The sequence below is a fragment of the Lygodium microphyllum genome, chromosome 1, assembly GCF_053477565.2.
Source record: "Lygodium microphyllum isolate KBCC chromosome 1, Lygodium_microphyllum_v1.1.10, whole genome shotgun sequence".
Taxonomy (NCBI): Eukaryota; Viridiplantae; Streptophyta; class Polypodiopsida; order Schizaeales; family Lygodiaceae; genus Lygodium; species Lygodium microphyllum.
The window spans coordinates 99,869,622-99,882,333 of record NC_141135.1 but is presented as its reverse complement, the minus strand read 5'-3'; positions in this window follow the sequence as shown (position 1 = coordinate 99,882,333).

The window sequence follows — 12,712 nt, the reverse complement described above, 5'->3', positions numbered from 1 at the left end:
CTATCTTCATCCTATTGCTCGTCATCTCCTAAGTCTTGATATGGCTCCTCCTTTTCGTTAGTGACTAAGTCCCAATTGTACATCAAGTTTAAGTCATGCACTTTAATCTATCACCACTTAGGTTCATCCAAGAGATCTTGGAGAGGTTTAAGGTTAGCAGTTGGGTTGCCTGCTAGCTTGTTTGTCAACTACTCTAGGATCTCAAGGAGTTCTCACTTGTTGCTAGGGATATGGAATTAACAGGGTTTGGTCATTTGTTTGAGCTTTTAGCCATTATGCAGACTGGTACTCAAGGTTCATCTCTAGACTTACCGACTGCTTAGCAGCCTGCTTGTACTCCTCACCATCCAAGAATAGCAAATCGATAGTAGCTAGCGTGTGCATCCAATCTTGCTCATCTTCTAGACAAGGGATATACTTAGTCAACGGCCCGTAACATTTTCTAGTCTAGGTGTCACCCTTTAGCATGGCTGAGATGGCATCTAGGTCGACCGGTGTTGTCTTCCAAGTGTCCATCTCTACCATTGCCGCTTCTATTCTATTTTCTAAGAAGATTAGACCATTACCCCAGTCCTCTATGACCCGTGCATTGTGCATCCAGGGCCGGCCTAGCAAGATGTCATAGTCCACCCCCTTCATGACTATAAAGACAATGGATAATTGGACTCATGCGATCTTCAAGGGCCAATACTTTAGCATTCTGAATGGTCTTACCTTCATTCCATTAGCTAGCATGACATTAAACCTAACATTCTCAATAGGAAGGTTACCCCAAGCCTAGAGTACTACATGGCTAAGCACACTAACTCCTGCCCCCATGTTTACAATTTCCTTTCTTGTGGTATCTCTGAGAGCTAAGACAGGTAAGATAGCATGCATTTTTTGTGCCTTCCCAGAAAGCATTGGCAAGGATTTGGGCATTAAATGCAGCATCAAACTTGATATTTGCATCTCTGTATCATGTTCATGTAAGTCAACGGTAGCTTGCTCCATCGAACCTTCAACCCACTATTTCAACTCTTGCCACAACTTCGAATGCTACCTAAGCAAGTCTCCTAGGCTTAGCGTCATAGGGGTGGTCAATAGTGTGGTGAGGAGATTTTGCTAGCTACTTAGTTTTCTCCAAATCTTGCATTTATAGGCCAATGGCCTTGATTGATTTGCTAGCCTGTAGCATTCGAGCTCTGTCTAAGCGGCATTGCTTGTGGTGCAATCACGTCTCTCAATTTTGGTTGTAGTAGTGAATCTAGGTTGCTTATGCTTGAGAGATCATCAATCTCATCTTCCAATATGGGCTTAGCATCTTTTAAATGTTCTTGGACCTCTTTCACCCACTCCTTCACTTTTTTGATGGCTTCAAGTTGGCGCTTTGGGTTGGGGTACTCCCCGACCTTTGCACTTCCCTTCTCAGCCATCTTTGGAGCCAACATTTCTGCCTCTACATCTGTCACCTTTTTTCTAGTGGGCAGCATTGTGGCACTCTTCGTTTTTAGCGTGACCTTTGTGTCTGGTTTCTTTTTCCTTCGCCTACGACTCTTTTTTCTAAGTGAGGCTATGTCTAAGTTGTTAGGCCTTGGCAATGATATGCCGGCCTTCTTTGTCTGTGTGCAGGTCATGACATGCAACAGGATGGACGTCGTCTCCTCGTCAAGTGTCTCAACATCAAACAACCCTAATGGGACTAATGGCATGATTGTCAAACTAGAGGATGGTTTTCGTCTAGGGCAATCGGTAAAGAGATGAGTGATTCCACACTTCACGCATCTAAGATCTACCTTGTCTGCGGTTGGCCTGCTCCCTCTCGCGGCAGTACGAGGAGATATGTCTTGGGTAACTGCAAGTCCAACATGAGATCAGCTCTTGGGTCTGCCCTCCTAAGCCTCTACCTCAGTCTCTACCTAACACCATCACTAATATTGGTCTATAATCCATAAGGATCGGATTACCCTCTTCGTCATACAAAACGCAAGGGTTCGCATAAGGTTCTTCATCATTTAACTCCTCCATATAGTGGACTAGAGGAGCATCGCTTGGTGGATGGGTTACGTAGGGTCTAGGTAGTCTAGGTACTCCTGTGGGTTTTATATCCATCCTAGGAATGGCTAGTTTAGCATCATTGGATGCTAGGAGAGCCAATGGGACTCCCCTTCCGAAGAAGTTTGGTGGCCTATTCGCTAGGTAAGACTGATTGTAAGATTGTGAGTATGGAAGTCTCCTTGGTAGTTTGCAATGCATAGGATCATGGCTGAACCTACAACAATTTGTGCAAGATCGGGACCTAGGGTTCTAATACTCAGTTGGCATGTGGTTTCTGCCATAAGACACACATTGTTGTGTCAGCGCCCTTTCCTTTGTCCTAAGTACTTGGGCCTGATCTTTCACTTGATCTTGAACCTCTCTCGGACTTTTTAGGGTTAGTCTCTTATCGGCTTGAGCTCTTGGAGCTTCTCTCCTTGAGTTGGTCATCCACTCTAATGGCCTCTTCAAAGATCCTTGTTAGCACGTCTCACTACAAGCTTGAGTTGCCTTCCAAGGCCTTGTAGAGTTCTTCACTCCAAATCCCATTGATAAAGACTGTGGACACTGCTCTCGCTGTGGGTCATTCGTTCATCGGGATTCTCTTAGAGAGACTCCTCACATAGGTCACATAATCTCCGATGTCTTTCTTATCTCTTTGTTTCACGTTCATGAGTCATATGATCATGTTGTCTAAGTACCCAGACTCCGAGAATCTCTTAATGAAGAGATTCTTGAGGTTATTGAAGTTCTTGTGCTTTACGGCATCTAGGCTAGTGTACCAAGTCCTTCCCTTATTGCCTAAGCATAGGCCGAAAGCTTATGATTGTTCATGAGCGACATTGGTCAGCCTGTTGGCTTCACAGACGTGCTCGAACTGCTCTACAAAGCGGTAGGGATCATTGTTGGTTGGTATCTATCTAGCTGCTTTGCGACTACATGGATTTTAGATTGGCTCTTGGAGCCCTGGGTAACTCCTAATCCTACAAGCAGTGAAGTCACTAGAGCTATAGCACTCTCCTCTACCACCATGTTATCTAGTAGTCGGTTACTCACTATGAGGTTCTCTTCTAGCGCTCTCTCTCTCTTTGCATCTAGTCATATCCAATTTCTGCCTGCCATAGCTAATACTCACTTGAATTTTAAGATTCACATTATCAATGAATAGTTCAAGAATCCAATAAATTCCAATAAATTCTAGTTATTGCCAAGGTAAAGAATCATAAGATATGGAGGAAGAAATATGTTTATTACTAGAGGACCACAAAAAGTCTCCAATTTTCCTCTAGGATTTGGACCAAATAATTGCATTAAAGGATAAGGATGCAAATATTAAGGTAGAGGCTAGAAACTTATTAATTATAGCCAATTTGCATGCCATCTTAGAGGAATCCTGGAGCACTTTAAGAATTTGCTTTGAAATGTAGCCACTAGCTAGCTTGCCATCTAATTCAAGCTTATGCTTGTACTAGGAGCACTAAGACATCCAAAGACCTCCTCGACCTTGATTTCTTTAAGGTTATACTCCCTAAACAAGTCAAAATCATCTTGGCCTAAGAAACTATATATTGATCATCTACTCCTAAAAGAACCATCAAAGACTCCTTCTCTACCTTCAATATATTACCATTATCATCAACAAACATTTGATAGCATCTGGCAATCCTAAACATTTCAATGGAACACTAGCCATCTTGATTTCCAAATTTGGTTAGTGGAGGATCAGCCACCAAAGCAAACAATGATGCCAAAGGGCATGCTTGGAGTAGCAACCTTCACAAACCACTAAAGGCACTCATCAGATCGCTTCTATAAACAAAGCATCAAGGCCAAGACAAGTTGTGGCCCAAAACCAATAAAGTTGATGACCCTTTGATGAACCTCAATATAATCCAATCACAGGTGCATCATGCTATAAACTTCTCTAGGTGCATTATGACATAAAGATCTTGTTTGGATAACTTTGTTAACACTACTTTATACCCTATATCATGCATAGTGAGGGATCTGTAGTGGCTAGCCTTTCTTATTTTGAAACCCTTAGGGACCAATTTAATCAAACCTTCATTGGTAACAACGAACAATAAACTCATTGATAAACTCATTGGTAACAACCCACAATAAACCCTTAGGGATCAATTTGATCAAACCTTCATTGGTAACAACCAACAACAAACTCATTGAAACACATGCATTAAAAAAATCGCAAAGGTTTTGACCATAGATTTCCCATTGAGTTTCAAAACCCAATTAGATTTATATCTAGATCGGATGATTTCCCTTTTCTCATATATTTGACTTCCTCCACTAAAAAGGATTTTTGTAACATTAAAATAGTGCAATGATCCAATCTAGTTTTTACACAAATCAAGAAGTTAGCAAGATAGACATCATGCTATGAATCCACCTCTAAATCAAAGCCTACTATAGAGATCAAGTGCTCATGGAATTTAATAATAAATTTCTTATAAAAATGTGCCAATTGATTATTAGTGTTTGATATGGCCACAATGGTCTACTTCCTATATTTTCCTTTAAGGGCATCAAAGTAGAACTTTGTGGGGGCATCCCCATTCACATCCAATGTGGCTTTTAGTTGAATGTTAACACCTTGAAGGTGAATTTTTTGTTAACTCTATATGAAATCTTCTACATCTTGAAGGAGCTTGAGAAGTAGAAAATCATAATGCCCCATAGTAAGAGCAAGTAAAATGATCATCTTCCTATAATAGCCCTAGAAAGGGGCCTCCTCCTTCAATAGCCTTTCTCTTACATGTATCTTAAAGGCTTGAATCACATCTACAATCACTCTAACCCACTTGTCAACTGGAGAATCAAAACCTACTATAGATAGCTTTTTGGTAATCTCCAAACACCTCAACTCTTATTTAGCCTAAAAGTAAGAGGATAGAATTAGACTTAACCAATGTAATTAACCTAAATAAAAAGACAACATGAAGATCGTTTGAGTCAAGGAGATTATTTAGTATATGAATCCTACTTCTAATCACTATCCACCATCCCTCACATGTGTGGTAAAATAGGCTAGCTTGCCATCTTAAGCCATTATGCTTATTATGCCAAGTGAACTCCAAGTTATGATCTTTAAAGAATCCAACAACAACATCCACCAAATTGATGCTCGACTATTAATGGTTCCCAACTCAATCTCTCTATTGTTCTTAGAGCCCAATCGATGCTATCTATCACCTTTTGACATGGTCATATTCATAAGAAGAATTGGATCCTACACCATCATATGTCTTAAGCAGCAATCCCATTATCTTTCCCTTTCCAAGGATACATTAGGATGAGAAACATTAACAATAACAATGGAATCTCTTGGAAGATATTTTCAAATGCCCATGGAGCCTCTACAAGAGTATTACTATTTTATCATGGTGAAAAACAATCCATTGAGTATCTCAACTTTGAAACATCAAGTTAAAGCCAAACTTGGGATTATATTAACAAGAATAATTTAAAAATCCACCTTGGATTACATTTACACGAACTTCACACACTTAGACATCAATATAACCAAGGCTACTTTTTACCTAAAACTTGTGGTTTATAAAAAGTAGCCTATTGTGGAATTATGGCTTCCTCACTTCAATTACCATTTAATTCCACAATAGACTACTTTTTATAAACCATAAGTTTTCCTATATTCGCCAAAGTTTTGAAGGCATGAGGCACATGAGAAAGAGAAACATAAACACTTCGTTTGAAGCATAAGCCCTTGCCAAGAAATCAGTTTTAAGTGCATTTGAACCATAGTCTATTAGGAGAAAGCATAGATACCTACTAGCCAATCTTCATGATGGGGAAGGGCAAGAAGAGAGTTTTTTTTATGACCCCCCAATTTGACACCACGTAGTTCACTTCTTCCACCCTTAATTACAACCACCACCACAACGTCTATCTCCACTTGTAGGGCGCACTTGCAATAGCATCAACGATCTCCACCACCACCACTTTCTCCTCCACCACCACCACTTTCTCCTCCACCCACCACAACCTCCTCCTCCTTCATCATCTCTTGCTCTCCTCCTCCTCCCCCTTCTCTCCCCTCTACTTTCTCACTCTACAATTCTACTCTCTCTCTCTCTCTCTCTCTCTCTCTCTCTCTCTCTCTCTCTCTCTCTCTCTCTCTCTCTCTCTCTCTCTCTCTCTCTCTCTCTCTCTCTCTCTCTCTCTCTCTCTCTCTCTCTCTCTCTCTCTCTCTCTCTCTCTCTCTCTCTCTCTCTCTCTCTCTCTCTCTCTACCCATGTCCCCCAACTAAACTCCTTGGGGTAAACACTTCTCCTATTTATCTCTCTATATATGCATTGATTTTTCAAATAAGAATTGGGGTGTGTGTGTGTGTGTGTGTGTGTGTGTGTGTGTGTGTGTGTGTGTGTGTGTGTGTGTACACACGCGCACACATGTGTGCGTGTACATATACACACATAGATATATTATCTATACTAATATTATACATTAGGTTATAATATCGATAATATTAATTATATATTAATACATGCTAACTAGATATTAATATATATTTAATATCAATGTATGCTAATATAATATTAAATATAGTATTATAAATATTACTATCAATATTATTATTGTCATATTAATATAATAATAATAATAATAATATAGTATATCTATATATTATACAATAATAGTTATAATATTATTAACTATCTATCTATATATAAAATATATATTATCAACTATTATCTATACATGATATATATAGTTAATATTAACTATAATGACAAAAGGAGAGAGAGAGAGAGAGAGAGAGAGAGAGAGAGAGAGAGAGAGAGAGAGAGAGAGAGGGAGGGAGGGAGGGAGGGAGGGAGGGAGTGAGGGAGGGAGGGAGAGGGAGGGAGGGAGGGAGATAGAGAGAGAGAGAGAGAAGGAGAGAGAGAGAGAGAGAGAGAGAGAGAGAGAGAGAGAGAGAGAGAGAGAGTGTGTGTGTGTGTGTGTGTGTGTGTGTGTGTGTGTTATTTTGCTATTCTATAATATTTAAGAAAAAGATTCTAGTTGCTCGTGTGCATATGGTGCTTTATGGTGAAGTAGAAAATTATAACAATTTTAAAAAACTATCACCATGAGTCCCCCGTTTCAAGGACGATGAGGATTATTCTTATCATCTATCATCATTTTGATCTTTAATTTTCAAATTGTTGTGCTAAATGTGCCTGTTATAGGGCCATGTGCTTAATGAATCTATCTATGTAGTAAGAGAGGTTAGGACATGCCATTTTGATCATTATTACCTTGTTATTTTGTGATGACATCGATACTAGTGCTTCATCCTAATCTTTAGGTCGAAATAAGAGCAAGTTTCCAAAATGATTGATTGTTTATAGAATTTTTTTTTAAATGCGAGTGGTTTGTATTAAAAATGTTATATTTTACATCTCTTAGTATTGGATTTAAAAATGCAATTTAAAAGCCTTTACAACAACTTTAGAAAAAGCTTAACTATCAACTTCACAACCTAACAAGTGTATTTAGGTGCCAAAACTAAAGTAGAAAGTAAAGTGTTTACAGTAAAATCAAGAGGCACTGGAGTTTTCTAAGCAAAAGCGAGTGGCTAGGAACATATTGGAAGCGTCTGTTTATCAATCAGAGTTTGTTAGATATCCCATTTAAAGAGGTGCAACTTTAGTGTTAATGCGAGTAAGCATCAAAAATGAAGTAAAAAATGAAGCATTAGCAATAAAAATAAAGGGGTGTTGGAGTTTATTAGGTGAAAGCGGGTGGCCGGAAATGTGTTGGAAGTGTCCATTCATCAATAAAAGTTTGTTAAGGGATCCATTTAAAGAGATACAACTTCGCATTACAAAGCAGCTACATGATCCAGAAGTCGAAAATGAGCACAAAGAGCTAAATCAAATTTTTAAATTCATTAAGCTTAAGGGGGTTAAAAACCCACAAAATCTTCATGAGAGAGGGGGAGGTGGAACACATTTTTTAGCGCACCCATTCAATCCCCATAAAATGTGATTTTTCAATTGGCAAAGATGCAAGGAGCAGCCTTACCCATGAAATGTTGAATTTTTTTTCTCCAAATCACTGTAAAAATCGTGCAAAATGATGCATTCTATTGAAAGTTCAGTTTTTAGTCTCTCTCTCCTCTTTCTCTCTCGCCATAATTGATGTTCATGTGGGTTGAGATAATGAGGGGAAATGGATGGTAGAACATAGTACAATGCAAGAAATGAAGCAAACGAGCATGAAGATCGCCACTAGTGGCTGTGTGGAGTGTCAACGGGCTACTTACACATCTCCAAAATCATGAAAAATTAAGCGCTTTTCTTGTGATAAGTCTCAATTTTAAAGAAAAATCAATTCTATTATTGTTTTCGTTATGAAATTGAGATGTAAATAGGATGAAATTCGATATGAAAGAGATATGTGTTGTGTTTAAGGGTTGCAAGCCCAAAATTTCAAAATTTATGATTGTCATAATGCAAAAAGTAATAAAATTTGTGAAAGCAATGGTGTATTGGGACAAAATGATGCATGTTGGTTGGCATGATTGTGTTTCTCTATTTCATGACTAGAAATTGTAGAATTATTAATAATTATAACAAAAATAATTAGAAAAAATGAGAAAAAATATAAAAATTTAGAAAAAATAAAATTTAAGCCTAGAAAAATAGAAAAACTTAGAGGAACATCGATGAATGTGTAGTGAGTAGTAGGGCATGGGGTTTAGCCACAACTTACACTCACTTTTGTGTTAAAGTGGCTAGATAAGGGTAATTTCTATGAAAATGATATAAAATGTAAAAAAAATACATATAATACACAAACATGAAATGAATGTTGAAATTCTATATCTTTTCAATGAATAACCAAATACTTGTGCATCTAGAAAGACATTTAGGGTTTTATTAAATATCTAAAAGAGTGAAAGATGAGTTGCCATATTCCATCTCTTCAATGCTACACTACATTAGAATAAATCATGAAAAGAATGGTTTCACATGTCACATGGTTGTTTTATCAGTTAGAATTGTTTGAGCACCATGTGACACGACACATTGCATATGCATAAAAACATGGTATACCTCATAAACGCATAGCACTTGTTTGCAAAACTATTGACCCACACTAAGAGAAAGAGAATCCCTAGCCATAGGTTAGCAAGTTCTTGAGGGAGGGATTGTGTGAGGACAAAAAAAACTCCTAGAATAATAAATACTAAGAGAGGACATTGTTTCGATGTGTTCTATGTTTAAGATGGCACATCTTGGGTCCAATCCCTAGCGTGTAGGAGAGCCCTAGGGGCACAAATCAATTAGGGAATGCCCTTTGTTTGTGTGAATCAAGATAAAGTAGCCATCTACATATAGGAAGCTCCCTTTGCTCGCAGTCGAGCAAGGAGATTTCTTGGACTACAATTTGAAAAGCATATCTACAAACATAATGTTTAAAAGAGTCATGTATAGTACCCAGATGCTCATGGCTACAAGGCTTTGTGGGGTTATCTAGTGTGTATAGGAGCCCCGGCTAGAGCTAATAGAACCAGTGTTGAGCCCATGTTTTGGTCCCAACAAGTGGTGCATTTTCCAAGAGCTACTAATAAGTGGTAGTTTTTTAACTTTGGCTAATAAGGACCTATTTGGTTAGTATATGCCAAAGATTATTGAGATAAATCCAATATATCTTGATAGAAATTGTCAAGCGGAGATTCAACATAAAAAAAGAGCTGTAAGGGCTAGACAAAGAGTAGATATCCTTAGGAGGTATTCTCCTAAGCTTAGGAATCCAATATCCTTGAGCAGGAGAGGTCTTGTTGACCCTACTACCCTAATTGGTCCACTAGAAAGAGAAGCAAGCTATAGCACCCCTCTTTCCTTGAAAAGTCAGCCTACTTCGAGTGGGAGTGTAGTCCCACCAATATAGACCCTAGAGCATACTCGATCATAAGTATAGTGCAACCAATTACGATACATGTAAGAATGTTAGATTTGCCAACCCTTGGTTTCTCTCTACCCATTTTTAATGGATTAGCAAAAGAGGATATAGAGCTCTATATTAGTGAGTTCCAAAAGTTAATATTTAATTACCAAATTTAAGACAAAGGACATCTTGTGATGTCCTTCATCTTAAATTTGGTACTACCTAACAATAATACTTCCTATATGGATTAGATTTTAACATCCAAGTGTAGTTGAGTAGTGTTACTCTCATTGATATAGATACTACCATTACATGAGCAGAGGAGATAGAGTCATGATTATAAGTGGCCTATGCATCTAGGGCAAACCTCTATTCAAGTCTAAGTCCTAGCAATAATTTGGCATTAACTACAGTTTAGTGGAGATCAAGGCATGATAAGTACAGCCATGACCAACCCTAATATAAGAGGAGACATGATGCAAAATATACCTATGTTGCCAGATCCTCCTAATGTTGCTATGTCAATGGCTAGCCAAATAGCTCCATTAAAAAGTGGAAGCCAAATGACGAATCCCAATGTAATACCAACTAATCAACAAAACAATACCTAACCAGGTGGTTAGGACATCGACATGCCAAGCAAATGATTATGGTTATGAGTCTAGTGCATTGAATATTCTTAGCAAAGTTAAGCATATGATAAAGCATTATACAGACATGATAACTAAACAATATAAACAAATAGTCATAGATGTAAATTTCTCGAAGAAGTAGCAAAACTTAAGAGGACATTGATGCCCTAAAGAAGGTGGCACATCAAGGTTTAGCTGTAAATGGTGTGGTGGTCAACACTTCCCTTGAAATTGTCCCAATGTTAAATGTGACATATATGGAAAGTCCAGTTACTTAGCTAGTACCTATTAGAGCAAGTTTAGTTCCCTTCAGCACAAGGAAGTAAACAACCATGTCCTATTAATCACCAGGAATAAAGAAACATTCTTCGGCAAGGTGAGGGACCAAAGCAAATTTTGCAAAGAGAAAAGGCTATTGTGGAAGAGCTGCCTAATGGTAGTGGTATAAGTTAAATTAAATCGATGCATGTTAATGGCATTGATGCTTCTAATTTATGAATAATTACGAGAGGTTTGAAGGCCAAAGAGGGAGATAAAGGTAATGCAAAACCAGTTGAGAAAACCCCTAAATAGGATGATAAGGACACACAAATCCTTAGCCCTAATGTACTAGGTGGTCTTTGAAGGCTACTAATGGCAAAGCAGACATGAATAAGGAACCGACAAAGAAGACAATGAAGGCCAGGAAAGAGGCACCTAAGCCTATGAAGCGACCAAGAGAGTAGATGCTTCTGTGAGAGAAGAGAGCTATTGCTAACTTTTAGGAATTTGATCTAGCAAGTTCTCTTTGTGAGGTAAAGCCTAATATTAATCTCCTGCAACTAATTAAACTAACCCCAGGAGTGTGTAAGAAGTTTAAGAGGATCCTTTGCACTAGATATATTTTCAAACCCTTGGATATAGCCGGTGTTGGTGATGATTGGTTTGAGCATGTTGAAAAACATTGCCCAAGGGTGCCAACTTATGTTGATGGTATATTGGTGGACCATGCCATTGTGGATATAGGATTATGAGCTCGAAATTGATGAAGAGGCTAGGATTCGAGATCCAGAAAGATACCTCCACAATTCTAAGGATAGTTGTTGACAATTTGAGACAATAGAAAGGTTGTATTATCAAAGTCCATGTAACTATTGCTAAAGTCGAATGCATCCTAGACTTTAGGGTCATTAGGTTTGCAAGGCAGCCAAGCTACCAAGAGCTATTAGAAATGTCATGGATTTTGCAATCCAACTGTTAAGTTAGCATATTGGCTTATTGTTTGATCTTTGGCAAAGGTGCTAGAAGAGTTATAATTAATGCTTACCTGGAATTACCTCAAAGCGAGAGAGCACCCATATCCTCAACAGAATTGGATGCACTAGAGGGGCCTTCTAGTAGTGAGACTTCATCGAGTGACGAATCAAGAGAGAAGTCTACTATGGAGTATGTTTACCAGATAACTCTAAATGAACCTATAGAAGCTCATGATAGAATCAAAGATGTGGATGTGATAGAGATAGATCTTGGTTCATTGAACCCGTCAAATTAGGGTTTATGCTCAGCATGGAAGAAATGAAGAACTATATGTCCTTAATCCAAGAATTTCATGATATATTCACCTAGAGTTATGATGAATTGAAGGGTATCCCCCCCCAATTTAGCCATGCATACTATTCCCCTGAAAGAGGAAAGTTGACATGTTTGATAGAAAGTGAGGCACGTGCATTTTGAGTTGAGGGAATGGACTATTCAAAGAGTTACAAAAACTATTTAAGACTAGCTTGATATTTCCTATGCGACACACGCAATGGTATTTACTGGTGGTTATCAAGAAGAAGAATTATAATCAAATCCACCTTTGTGTTGATCTTAGGGAGCTCAATAAACAAATAGTTAAATATTATTATTCGTTGCCATTCATTGATTAAATCTTAGATCAACTACCATGTAGGGATATCTACTCCTTTATGGATTGTTTTATTGGATATAATCAAATGGCCATCACAAAGGAAGACAAGTTAAAGACGATATTTGTAACCATATTTTGAACCTTTGCATATCGTGACATGGTCTTTGGATTATGTAATGCACCAAGTTCTTGGCAACGCATGACCAAAAAACCTTCGGTCACATTTTTCCAGAAAAGCTTAAAGTTTTTTTATTAATAA